The sequence below is a fragment of the Lasioglossum baleicum genome, chromosome 1 (genome assembly GCF_051020765.1).
Source record: "Lasioglossum baleicum chromosome 1, iyLasBale1, whole genome shotgun sequence".
Taxonomy (NCBI): Eukaryota; Metazoa; Arthropoda; class Insecta; order Hymenoptera; family Halictidae; genus Lasioglossum; species Lasioglossum baleicum.
In genome coordinates, this window is record NC_134929.1 from 2,082,654 (window position 1) to 2,097,728 (window position 15,075).

Sequence of the window (15,075 nt, forward strand, 5' to 3'; positions counted from 1 at the left end):
TCTATAAGTTTTTTAATAAAGGATATTCTGACTGTTGTCTTTGTAACTACAACTAAAGTGCCAGTGATCTAGTTCTTATACGTCTCGTCCACCATTCCTATTCTTTCTCAACGGCAAACGTTCGCATTTAGGACAAAGAGGCTCTTACCAAACGCGTGTACAATAGGGTGGCCCTAAGCTGTACTTGGTGAAAAATTTTTGTCGAGATACAAAGCACGACGCCCCCCCAGAATGGTTCCTTTTGGTGAAAAAAATTTTGTGCAAAGTTTGAGATCGATCGGAAAAAAGGATCACGTGGCGCATTTAAATTGAAAATTTTGAAATTCATCGTAACTATGAAGTATTATATATCGTTGGATTTGTAATTTTTTTCTAAATAAGAATATGGAAAAATTATATGACCTTAATTGAAAAAAAATAATGATGACCTTGAAATTTCGAAAATTTGATTTTCAAAAAAAACTTTTTTTGTGCCATTATATTTACCATATTGAACAGTGCAACTTTTTCCTCTGACATTTTTTCGTATAACCACAAATAACAGAGATATGTAATTTTGTATTGTACTATATATGTGAATGAATATTTTGAATATATTCTACAGAATATATTAATAAGGAACTATTTCTTGTATTCTAATGTAAGACTATCCGCTTTTAGGATGGGAAGGACAGAGCGGGTCACCAAATTATACGCCGATCAACGGTGAAGCCGCTCGCCAAGAATGCATTTTATTAAATAAACAGACAAACAATACAAAACCTAGAGAGAGAATCCAAACTTGACAACAGTCACTGGAAGAACGGGTCCTCAGACCCGAAGTGGCTGTAAGGACCCGCGCTGCCAGCGTATTTTATGACGCTATCCCTCTGGGTTTTTCCTGCGAGAGAGGGAGCTGTGTGGATCGCCTGTGCTGCGGACCCTCGACGTTCGATTTACATGTTTTTCGTTATTATCGTTTTCGTTGCGTCAGGATATTGCTGGCGGTAATCTTTTACCATTTGCAGTACCAACTGCTTTTCTTCCTCATTGTGAGCTAAAAATTGATTATAATCCTGCATTAGCTTAACGGCTCTTTCTGCCGAATCATTGACCACAGGTAAAGCCTTAACTATATCTAAATCTAGTTTGTAAGATTCTTCATCTTGCCAAACTATTGGATCTTTTTTTAAAAATTCTGTCAATATATTAAATCTGCTACAAAATTTTCGACTTTCGTCTGATATAAAACCTGAAATGTCCTCTTGCATGTGATCGACCACATTAGTTGGTAAAATGACAAATTTTTTATAATAATCGCCGCTACTAAAAGGTCACTAATTGATCAAGAAACTCTTGTTCCTGTTGATCTTGTATCTGGGATCGTCGTTTACAACTCTTTTGGAAGACCTTCCACTTGTGGTATAATGACTCCAACTTCTCGACGCAGCGACTGTTTAACTGAACTGGAATTCTGGCCTTTTCCCACAACACTTCCACTTCTTTAACAACAAGCTGTGCACTACACTGAAGGTTCAATTTCACTTTCCGCAAATTATAAAATAGCACTCCTAAAACTTGTCGTTTCGATGGCAACTTAGCGTCAATTATCTGATTTTCATCATGTTCTAATAAGAACAGTTTTCGCAACTTCTACGCTCCATTAGGCTTCTCAATGTAACGTCTCGCGTCTGCCGAATCTGGATTGAACGACGATGATCGCGAGTCCAATTTTGTAAGTTGAGGTGATAGTTGATCAAAGACAACACTTGAGGTTGTATGTTCGCTTACTCGATACTGATGATTGCAATTCGTTAGCTCAGACAGATCTAATCGGTGGTTCTCTGATACATCTAAATCTTACTTCGGTGTGGATGTCGTTTGTTTGAAAAAGCGTGATGATCGGTTGATGGAGTTGAAAGTTATTGGTGGAAAAACTTGTAAGGATAGGAGTAGGAATAGGAGTGGGAGTTTAAGTACGGGTGGTTATAAATTTTATAACGAGGGTTTACATCTGTTTCCCGGGTGTGCGCCTACGAATTTCAAGATAGGTAAAATTGTAAAAAAGTGGAGTTAAGGTCCACGGGGTACATCTGGAGGTAACGTAATAAATTATATTCGGTCATAGGTAATAAATGGATATGTTTAAATATCTGTTATTTGTGGTTATACGAAAAAATGTCAGAGGAGAAAGTTGCACTGTTCAATATGGTAAATATAATGGCAAAAAAAATTTTTTTTTAAAAATCAAATTTTCGAAATTTCAAGGTCATCGTTATTTTTTTTTAAATTAAGCTTATATAATTTTACCATATTCTTATTTAGAAAAAAATTAAAAATCCAACGATATATAATACTTTATAGTTACGATGAATTTCAAAATTTTCAAAATTTTCAATTTAAATGCGCCACGTGATCCTTTTTTCCGATCGATCTCAAATTTTGCACAAATTTTTTTCTCACCAAAAGGAACCATTCTGGGGGGCGTCGAGAAAAAAATTCGTTGGTCAAAAAATAAGGGCCACCCTAGTTAGGGTGTCTAATTTTTTTCCTTTTCATGTTCTAAGTAAGTGTGTAAAATATTAGCCTCATCGGATTATTCTAAACCCTGCCTCAAGAGGCTCAAAGTTAGGAATGATACTACGCTCTGGTAGGTAACTGTTTTTTAAATATGCAACCTTATGACAAACAGGGCAAGTGTGTCAACACATGTATGATGGAATTAGAGTTGAAACTATCTATGTATTATCGATATCTTACCGATAACTTACTGATATTTAACCCGCGAGTAGGCCAAATAACTTATGTTAGTAACCGTATCGGTTAGTTCGGTCGTTATATAATATAATGCGAAATTAAATTCGCTATGCATCATGGCATTATAGAGAAACACTCGAAAATCGGTTTCGAGTGCATTTGTTTAAAAAACAGTCAAATGCGACATTCGACGGCGAAACGCGAGTGTCTATCACTTCTACGCGAGCCTTCAGCACGAGCGAAATTGCTTTTTACGGAAATAGTTTTGATTTGTGAAAATGAGTAACGTCCATCTCAGGAAGCCTATCTATTTGATTGGTCACAGTGATGAAGATATACTTGGCACGAAATTACCATCACGTCTTCAAGTGCTGAGATTGTTGCAGCACAAAATACGCGAGAAAAATGGGAGTATAAGCCTTTCCGTACCATGACCTTCAATTTTTGAAACAACTTTATGACTATGCGAGTGTCAATAAAAAAATTTCGGACGTGGCCGTGAAAAAGTTTTGTGGCCATCTATGGTATCTGACACCTGAGTGGTCCGTGGTGGCCCTACTAGATGATGCTGTTCCTCTGGAACATAGACGCAAAATGGCTGCAGTCCTACGTTCTGAAATGGCTGATGGTCATAACTCCCTCTCTATTGGGTACAAACGTTTGTCCCTAAATCAAGAAGACGTAGTTCATTTCCTACGTAAAGGCATCAGCGACTTTATTTCGCATAAGTCCCTAGAAACTTTCCGGAGATTTGACTTGTCCTATGACTTTTTAAATTTAAACCCAGTGGACTGGAATGATTGTAAGGACTTTCAGGAAGCCCGAGATTTTTTCCGGAAGTTTCCAGTTACAAATGATGCCGCTGAAAGAGCTGTGAGCTTAACGGGACAATATTTAGGCGAAGTAAAAAGCGAAGAAAACTTTCAGAACCTTCTCTTGGTCAGTCAACATACACGGAGAACTATGCCAATGCAAACATTGACCAAAAATTCATTTTCAACCAACCTTTTTTCTGTTTAAACATTGTATTATATAAATAAATTGTGTGATTATATTCTGTTATTGTGATACTTATCTATTGTAAGCAGTTTTTCACTCAAAACGACAAACATACTAAATATTTTTAAATTTTACAGAATATCCTAACTTTGAGCCTCTTGAGGCAGGGTTTAGAATAATCCGATGAGGCTAATATTTTACACACTTACTTAGAACATGAAAAGGAAAAAAATTAGAGGATGTCCTAACATTTTATCGCACTTTTGTCTTTTAAGGGACACCCTAACCCTAGTGTACAAGCATCCGTCGTGCAATGTAATACTTTCACACCGATGAGGAGTGTTTGTCACGCATTAGGTAAAGAGGCCCCAGCACGTGTAAACGTGCTGGAAAATAGAAATATTGCCGCACAGGCAAAACGTCATGAACGTTTCTGCGTAGCAAAAGAATCGGGTCAAAGAATTCGTCGATCAAGATATTCTGGCAAGAATGGACCTGATAAAGATTATGGTCCAAACGCGGAACAGCCTGATGTTGATCCTGAAAAGTTGGAACAGCTAAAGTCCGTTCATTACCGAAAGTTGCGAGACAACCAGCAGACGTGGCGAATAATCGAGCAGGATACGCGGAAGCAGCATGCAAGCCCGCTGTGGCATAAGACACGTAGGCACCTGCTGACTGTTTCGAATTTCAAAAAACTTTGCTCCAAGAAAGATGCAACTTCGCGCAAAAGTCTGGTTCATGATATTCTTTACCGTAAACCCTTAAACTGCCCCGCTACTCAGTGGGGTAAAGAGAAAGAATGAGTGGCACGAGCTAAATTGGCAGAGGTCTTGTCCTGTTCAAGCCAAGAATGTGGATTATTCATTGATCAGGAATTCCCATATTTTGGCGCGTCGCCTGATGGCATTACTGACGACGATAAAATCGTTGAAATTAAATGCCCTTACGCGGCGCGCAATATGACTCCTGATGATGCAATTCGGCAAAAAGTTGGTGATGTCCATAGATTTTTCGACAAACACGACGACATTCGTTTAAACGTAAATCACTCTCACTATTATCAAGTACAAGGGCAACTGCATGTGACGCAAAAGAGGTGTTGCATCTTTGCAGTCTGGACGCCTCTTGGAATTAAGTACACGACTGTTGAGCGTGATGATGAATTTTGGTTGGTTAATATGTTACAACCGCTCCGACGCTTTTATGAAGACAGCATGGTTCCCGAAATAGTTGATAGCAGACATTCTAGAGATTTGGACATTCGGGACCCGCAGTACGTAATTGAAGCACAGGAGGCTAAAAGAAGAAAAGTTTCATTGAACCGTTAAATAAATAGATTTCTATTCAGATATATCGTTGAATAAACTTTTTGATTAGAAAGGCACTCCATTGAGTGTCCCGGGTGAAGAAGGTTTTTTAGTGGGTAGTGGGAGATCCGTCCATCTTGATCTCCTGAGTCCCACACTACCCCCTTCTGGGGTGTACTTAAATGTATTTTTCTCCTTCATCCTTAAAAAAACAAAAAGAAAAAATAAAAAAAATTCGGTAATGCGTTCGTTCTTTAAATATTTTGTAGTCTTTAGTGACCTATGATCGAATAGCCTTTTTTTTGCAACTTATCTCTTGAAACTTTATAAACAATAATAACGTACGTTTTTATAGAATACATTTTTTTCTGTACACTTCTCCCAAAAAAGGGCTCTGTACGGGACCCCGCGATAATTCAGAGAATATTTCAACACAAAGAGCATCAAATAATATTGCTTCTTCGCTAAATGCGGCTTACCCGCGGGATCGAGAAATGAAGCTGCTTGGTTATATCTCTGTCTTTGGCTTTCCTGCGAGCGACATATCTCCCTCGCTGTCACAGCCCTGCACGAGAGACAAGGATCTTTCTATCCTCGTCCTACTTCTTCCTGTAGTTCACCCCTACGCCGATAGAGGCACCACTTTACCTCCTGTAGTTCACCTCTACGCCGATAGAGGCACCACATTCCAGCACCTGTAGTTTACCTCTACACCGACTGACGCTTATGATGGCGCTAGTTTTGCTCCGACGCACCCTTATGCGTTCCGGCAGAACATGTATTTCCAAATGGACGGTCCGTCATGCGCAAGGACGAAGCCTACCAGGACAAGTGGATCGGCCGCGGTGGTCCTGTTGCGTGGCCCCCGCGGCCACTTGACCACAATCCGCTGGATTTTTTCGTGTGGGGCTATTTGGAGGTAATTTCAACTTTCATGTATTTTTCAGTCATTATTGTACACGTGTTAACTTACATTTTGTTTTTCTTTTATAAATGTCATTTCAGGAAAACGTGTACAAGCAGCCGGTTGCCACACCGGAAGAAATGGTGGCACTAGTTCTCGGTGCCATCGCGGACATCAGCCAGACCACCCTTCAAAAAGTTGCTCGACAAACGATCCAGCGAGTCGAACTTTGCGTTCAAGTGAATGGCGACCACTTCGAACCGCTCCTGCGATGAATTACGGCAACAATTCTAATCGGCCCTTTTGAGGGCCCCCAATACGTAACGCAACACCACTCCTTTCCTTTTAATCGGCCCTTTTCAGGACCTCCAACATTTGACGCAATATCAGCCTCCTCCCTTTTTAATCGGCCCTTTTCAAGGCCACGAAGAAACGACGCAGGAATGACGCAGGAACTACCTGCTACGTACTGAAGTGACGGCTACAAAGAAGTGAGAGCTAATTATCAGAAAACGTCGACCTTACAGAGGTCGTAACACCTGTCTAACACACCGTGCTATGAACTCATTACACTTTAACTCTATGCTTCAGACAGAGAAACAGAAATTCCTCTTTGGTTCAGATATACACAATGGCATGATCCAGCGTATAAGCTAGTGTTCGAATCATCGCCGTCCTCGGACATATACCGTATGAATATGAACTGCACGAAGCGTAAAATCGAGGAGGAGTATATTAGGAGGAGTATATACCTCTTTATAAATAATTACCAATTCTTTACTGTATCAAATTTTTATAGCACTCGCCATCTCTATCTCTATCTCTTCTCTATATATAATAAAATCGTGTCTGTCTGTATGTTTGTAACGGCATCACTTGAGAACGGCTCAACGTAGAAAGCTGGGGTTTGGACCGCTAGACGCGGCTTTGCTCCGAGAAGGTTTAAGAGCAAAGAGCATTCGAAAAAGCCCATTGGTTCAAAAGTTGTGACGTAATAACCTATTTTCCCCCTCTTTGGGCACGTTTCTGCTTATAACTTTTGATCGAATGGACTTTTTCGAATGCGGTTTGCTCTAAAACCTTCCAGAGACAGCGATAGAGAGAGAGAGTCAGGGAGAGAAAGAGAGAGAGAGAGAGAGAGAGAGAGAGAGAGAGAGAGGGGGGGCACGTTTCTGCTTATAACTTTTGATCGAATGGACTTTTTCGAATGCTGTTTGCTCTAAAACCTTCCATACATAGATAGAGAGAGACAGAGAGACAGAAAGAGAGAGAGAGAGAGAGAGAGAGAGAGAGAGAGAGAGGGAGAGACAGACAGAGAGAGAGACAGAGAGAGACAGAGTTAGAACGAAAGAAAAATATATTATCACAAACACGTTCAGTAAGTATGTACATGCTTTTAAAAAATACTGTGCTACAGCAACGCGTGGCGGGGGAAGCTAGTTCTCAATATAATCCATCCCAATTGAGTGGGACAGCCTGTATACTACATATTAATAATCAAATTTATATTCTTCCAGATGATGCATACATATATGAAATCCTTGAAGATAGCTTTTGGTATGATAAAACGGAAAACAAAGCCAGTAATGATAATAATAATGGAAAAGAAGATATTAGAGAACATATAAGGAAGGGTATTGCACAATCTGCTTTGTTAAGAAAGCAACACAAGTTTGCGTTCCATGTGGTCATCTAGCATGCTACAGAATATGCAAAAAACATACTACGCAAAATTTCAACCCTTTATCTCGATCGGGAGGGTAGTTATGGGGTAAAATCGAAAAATCAGTTTTTTGCCTATTTTCCCTAGTTAATGACGTTTAAAAATTTTGAAAAAAATCTGACATGTCAAGAACCCAAATACATACTTTGCAATTGGTTTCAGATTTTTAAAATGAAAATCCTGCTTGTAATAATCAAAAACCTCAAAAAAATCGAAAAAATGCAGATTTCACATGGAAGTTTTAGAGTGACAACATTTATATTTTTACAGTAGCAGTATATTGTTATAAGTATTGTTCATGAATTTTTTCAATTTCTTGGGTTGGTGCGCCGTTGTTAAAAAAAATAATTTTTTTGGCGTTTTTTCCGCGAAGAACTAAGCTAACCTAAAAATTATTACGTTCTATTTATTCTGTAAGTCTATCAGGCTCTGATAAACCTTGAGCATTGTACAGAAGTAATTAAAAAATGAAAACAACTCAATTAATATTTCTACAGTATAAACATTACATTTAGAAATATCAATCACGTTTCCAACAGCTCAGTTAACTCGGCGCGTTAGGCGTTCGACTGTTGATCTGCTTATACTAGGTTCGCTCCCGGCATACGTATACATTTTTTTTACTTGATTAATTCTTTTGTTTTATGTCTAACTATGTAATTATCAATGGTGTGTTTGTAGATTTCTTTTAGAAGCAATATCTACATATTCAAAAAATATTTCAAGGTGAAATTCGCAAAAAAATTATAATACATAGGTTGTGCGGATCTTAATTATCTCAGTTTCATTTTATCGTGTTTTCTGCAAAGCATATTTTATTTTATCGATGAATTGAAAGATTTATTTATGTTGAAAATTGGAGGAACTTCTGGCAGTACTCGACATTTTCAGCAGTAATTCCATTTATGTGGCTTCGAGTTTTAAATACTTTGTTATAGAGAAAAGAAAGAAATTCAAGTTGTAGAAATGGCTCTATTGTTGTTTACTTCTTTTGAGGCATTCAATTTGGAACCTCGTCTCTTATGCGGAACAGCAATTGTTGTGTATGTACCACTCAGGGTTGCTAATGAAATATTTCACAGTGAAAGCAGATGTTCCGATACTTGTCAAAGTAAACTAACGGATCTATAAAAGCATATTTAGAATGACAAACTTTTGATGTTTCATTAACTTTTACCTTTTTTTACCTTTATACGTTTACCTTTTCTTTTCTTTACTCGCCTTACGACTCTGTTAGACACAACTACTGTATTTGGTGTATTTTACCTTAAAATACTTTTTAAATATTTCATTATTGCTTTTAAAAAATTCTACAAAAATATCCTTGACTAGTGTGAAGTTAGAAATAAAAAAAGAAGAGAATTGATGAAATAAAAAACGTAGACCTACGACGGGCGCGAACCTAGTATAGGACGGTCCACAGTCGAACGCCTAACGCGCTGAGCTAACTGAGCTGTTGGAAACGTGATTGATATTTCTAAATGTAATGTTTATACTGTAGAAATATTAATTGAGTTGATTTCATTTTTTAATTACTTCTGTACAATGTTCAAGGTTTATCAGAGCCTGATAGACTTACAGAATAAATAGAACGTAACAATTTTTAGGTTAGCTTAGTTCTTCGCGGAAAAAACGTCGAAAAATCGGTTTTTATTTTTTTTAACAACAGCGCACCAAACCGAAAAATCTGAAAAATTCATGAACAATACTTATAACAATATACTGCTACTGTAAAAATATAAATGTGGACACTCTAGAACTTCCATGTGAAATCTGCATTTTTTCGATTTTTTTGAGGTTTTTGATTTTTTACAAGCAGGATTTCCATTTTAAAAATCTGAAACCAATTGCAAAGTATGTATTTGGGTTCTTGACATGTATCAGATTTTTTTCAGAATTTTTAAACGTGATTAACTAGGGAAAATAGGCCAAAAACTTATTTTTCGATTTTACCCCATACTACCCTCCCGATCGAGATACAGGGTTGAAATTTTGCACGGTATGTTTTTTCTTGGTGCTCTATCGAATGGCACATCGTCGATAAAATTCGGATCAAGGGCATTTTTCACTATCTTGTCCGGCTATACCCTTTGTATATTTTTTATATGAATAATGTACAGGGTACATGAAACCCGAGCAGAGCATTTGTCAGTTATATGCTCATGTTAAGTCTTTTCGAAGCCAACTAATAATTTTTAGAAATGATTTGAGTTTAGATCAGAATGATTTCACCTTCTTCCCGTCACGAAGTGATTGGGTCTGAAGATGACCCTGGTTTTAGAATGTAAGGTGTGCAAGTATACAGGCGAAGTCCATAGCCAGCCTGTTGATAGTATAGACATCAACCTAGGTGCAGCCGCCGGAATAATGACCACCGGAGGCGGATACGCACAAATGGAGGAATTTTTGGCAGCCATCAACGTGACGAAGAGACAATACCGTAAAGCTCGCGACAGGGTCGTGGACAAACTCTTAGTTTGTGCCGAAGAAGAAATGTTGGCAGCGGCCGAAGAAGAACGAAAGCTAGCCATGGGAAGAGGCGATGTGCTATCAGATGGAACTCCACACATTCCCGTCGTGGCTGACGGGAGCTGGTTGAAGAGGTCGTACCGAACAGGAGAGTACGACTCGACGTCGGCGTGATAACTGGCTATCATACCAAGAAGGTGCTATTCGGCGGAGTGAAGAATCTAGACTGCCGCATTTGCTATATTGCGGCGAAAAAGGAAACAGAAGCGCCGCAAGCAAATGCTTTAAAAATTGGGGCAGAAACCAGACATCGACAAGAATGGAGTGCAACGCCATCGCAGAAGATTTCAACGCGGATTAGTTTATTCAACACTGATCGCTGACGGCGACAGCAGTTCTGTACAAGAGAATTTTGAACTGCGATCCACACAGAACGCGGATCCGCGTGAAGAAGATCGAGTGCACAAACCATTTGTTGCGCAACTTCTGCAACAAGATGAAAGATGTTGCGAAGACGACTGAGTCCGGCTACTACAGGAAAGCCGTAGAAAATAATATTCGGCGGATGCGCACGGGAATTACGAAAGCTGCTGAATACAGGTCGAATGAGAATTTTCCAACGACAGAGAAAATTAAACGCTTGTTTGAAGACATCACGAATGTGCCCAGCCACGTTTTCGGAGAACACAAACAGTGCAACACAATAAGATATTTCTGCGATGGAACTCCGAAAGAAGTAGAAGTCAACATTGTTGCCGAGTTATCAAGAATGGGAGTGTATCGACAGATACAGGAAATCGTCCGGTCGGTGGCGTCACACTCTAGAAGCCTTTTTTATCGGAGCACCAAAAACGCGGTGGAGAGTATCAATGCCATCATCGCGAAGTCCACAGGCGGAAAGAGACTCAATCTCGGCCAAAGAGGATCCTACAGGGTGGGCCATTTAACGTTTGGAATTGGAACTATAGGTTATTTTGAGGTTGGAAGGTTTGATGACATTTCCGATGTGACAGAAAGTTAGTTTTATGTTTGACATTTATGAAATGGGTCGCTTTTTGCTTGAACAAAGTTGGGAAATATTAATTTCTCTCCTTTCTTCCCCTTTCTCCTATCCATCCTGTTGCCCCTTCTCCGCCCCTTCCTGTTGTCCCATCCTCATCCCGCCCCCTTTCTCCTATCCCTGCCGTTTCCCCTTCCTGTTCAATTTCTCCTCCCCCACCCATTCCCACGGCAGCTGAGCGTAAGCGCAAAAACCCGCGGAAAAAGGAATTGGACCTGCTGTTGGAAAGTCAGTGATGGTGGAAATAAATGTACGAAAAATTTTACAGGGACGTATCGCGATCCGGAGAACGACGATTGTAATTTGGACTGTCAATCGTCGTACGTGATACCGGTGGTTTTTCACAATTTGTCCGGTTACGACGCGCATTTCATCATCAAGGAATTGGCAAACGCGTTTCAGGGGAGGATAGAGGTGTTGCCGTTGACAAAAGAGAAGTAAATCTCGTTCACGGAATAAAAATTCTCGGTCGAGAATAAGAACGGGGAAAGAAAAATCGCGCGAAGTTGTTGAAGTTTCGATTTATCGATTCGTTCAAGTTCTTGAATTCGAGTCAGGACAAGCTGTCGTCGTAGTTGGGCAAAAGTAAATTACGCGTTGTACGAGCTCAATTTGCGCATCTCGCCGACAACGATTTCGATCTTTTCACCAGAAAAGGTGTGTTTCTGTACGACTATCTGACGTCGTACGATAAATTAAACGATGCGTGTTTGCCGCCGCACGAAGCATTTTACAATCAGTTGTGTGACGGTGGGCAATCAGACGATTACATTGTCCAACGAATTTCTAAATTTCAAAGATAAACGAAACACTCTGTATAATAACGATTGTACTGTGCTTGAACGTCGCTTAGCGCTGGACAGACTCTTTGCTGCGAAGCAAGAATTCAAACAATGGTGCGAAGCCGGCATTTGCAGACCCTCAGGCAGCCCTTGGGCTAGTCCGATGCACATGGCGCAGAAGAAAGATGGGTCGTGGCGGGTCTGTGGTGATTATAGACAATTGAATGCTGTCACCATTCCGTATAAGTATCCGACGCCCCATTTATATGATTGTTGTAATAATTTGGCGGGTAAAAAGATCTTCTCGTCATTAGACTTATACAAGGCGTTCCCAGTACTAACCAGACAGAGACTAGAGTGCTGAGGGCAATGCAGGAGATTATGCGGTATGAGGGCTTTCACCCGAAAGTGATACTTCGTACAATGGTGGAAGCTCACACCAGGGTTAGGAATGAGATCCTGGCAGACAAGGAGAATCTATGGCAGTCAACCATAGAAGTTAAAGTTGGTACAGCTGTTCAGGAAGTGGTGCTGTCTAACAATATGGAATTCAGCGTGGACATCCAATACCTGTGCCTGATGTTCATGAGCAGAGGAGCTACTTATGAAAAGATTGCGAAGAAATCCTGTAAAGCTATGCATGAGTTGATAAAATACCTGAAGGAGAAGTATGCCATTGCCACAATCCTGGAACCCAGCTTGACAGCAATGTGGTGACTTTACCTCGGATAGCAGCCACATACCCAACAGTAAGAATTGAGCTCTTCCACAAAGGGTTTGGGAGAGAGCTAGTGAGTTCCCAGGATGTGACGGGCAAAGAGGTAGTGTGGCCCAGAGCCTTCTTGTCCCCCATGATCAGTCGTCTTCTTATACATAGACGACATACTCGTGGCTTCTTCCACTCTGGAGGAGCACATCGAGCATCTACGGATTATTTTTCAGAGGTTGAAGGAATATCACCTTTGCCTCAATGTTGACAAATGCAATTTTGCACCTCAGGAGCTTGAGTTCATTGGGTATACCATCAATGCTGAGGGCATTCGCCCTTTGGCCAGCAAGGTTGAAACCATTCTAGATTTTGCTAAGCCCAAAACCATAGTCGAGTTGCGACGCTTTTTGGGGATGGTAAATTTTTACTACAGGAATCTTCCTACGACAGCTTCCATGCAGGCTCCTTTGTATGCATATTTCAAAGATTTTAAAAAGAATGATAGGAGGGAGATCGTATGGTCTCGCGAAGCCGAGCAGGCCTTCGACAAAACCAAGCAGGATTTTTCGAAAGCCACTCTACTGGTTCATCGCCGTACCGGTGCTGAGTTACGCTTAGTAACCGATGCATGTTTTTCGCATGTTTTTGCAGAATTGCAAAGAATGTCCAAGCATTGGTTGAATGAATGCCACTTCGCTGATCTTGTTGTAACGGAAATGATTCGTCACGGTCTCAAGACGCAGTATTTCGTCGAATGTCGCATGTGTCGTTTCCAAGATAGTTTCTGGAGCGAACCGACAGATGACAAAATATTGGATGTCAATACAAGTGCCGTTTTTGGTGCTATATTGACAGGGAATGAAAACATAAACAAAAGTAAAGATCTTTAGGTTTTTTAAAAAAATCCATTTGATTTATTTGTTTTGATGGATTGTGTTGACTTGTTATAGATTCCCGGTGTGAGAATGGAACGTAGAGGTTTGTCGTTGAGAATGGCACAAGCCAGGGCAAGTGGTGTACCCTCAGTGATATCCAACTTCTCTCGAATCATGACATCATCGACAGAATCCATGCTCCCTCTATTGATAATAGCAACAGAGGATGTCTTAGCAGCAGAGTTTAGAGCTCAAAGCTCACAATACATTACATGGTTGTCAAGGCCACTAATAGCTGAAGCCTTGGCTAGTAGATGGGGAGTGGGAGGAGGAGTGAGAGATAGAGATCATCTGTTAGCTCGTGGCTACGGAGAGCTAGCTGGTATTTCTGCAGCCAAAGAAAGGAGTCCTTTGAACGATAGAGACTCAGCTAGAACTAGGATTGCTAACTTGTTAATCCAACACCCTCCTGCTGTTAACAATTTGAGATCCTTGGTTAATGAGATAGTAAGAAGATGTCATAATTCTAACGCTGCGCTAATGAACATCATCGACACACAAGCAGACGTTCCTGGCGATGAACAGGTAAGTCTGCAGACTTTCAACTTTTATCTTTTGAGAGGACATTTAATCCCTAGCAACTTCTTTGCACAGCCTGAGGCTATCAGAGCTTGGAGGGCCCTCTCCATTACTACCATTCATTGTGTCGAGCTTGCTAACATCAATTTTGATGTTCATAGAAAATGTTACCCACGCTTGAGTAAATATACCTCATACAACAGCATTGGGATTTTATGAAGGTAAAGCAGTGTAGAACCCTGACAAGGCCCGGGGTATGATAGCAGGAGCGATATTCTGCTATTTAGTAACACTGGTTAAGGAGACTAACGTCACACCAGCCTGGGTGGCATATATCTCAGGCTCTTAACCTGGAGTGGGAAGACGCCTACCGGCAGTTAGTGACAGCCTGATCACAATTAAATATCCCTGAGGGGCTGTCTCTGACATGGGTAATCGAGCAGGCTGCAAACACGAATGTCACTTGCTTAACAACAATAGCTGACGTAGTCTCAAAGCTCAGTTATTTTGACGAAGACATCCTTATTGAACGTGGAGTTCCTAGAACAAATTTTGTAGCAGCCCTTCAACAAGCCCGTGATCTCCTTAGGAATCCATATTGTTCATTAATTCGACCAACGATCAACATACGCAAATATGCTGACCTAGACTTTCTGTGTACCTATATAAAGAAAGAGCTCATCAAAGATGCAGCATTTGTGGTGGGTATCGTGGTCAGGCCAATACAATGTGTGTGCTATCTGAGCCCCACGTAAAATCATTAACTGCGCGTCTATTTGAACTATCCAATGAAAATGTAACAACGGAGCTAGCATTACTGGACAATTGAGTTTCTCGCCAATAGGGACCAGAGCTCCTATGAGAGAGGCATTATGAAATACCTTTAAAATGGCAACAAATTATCGAACAGAATGGCGCATATTTGACCC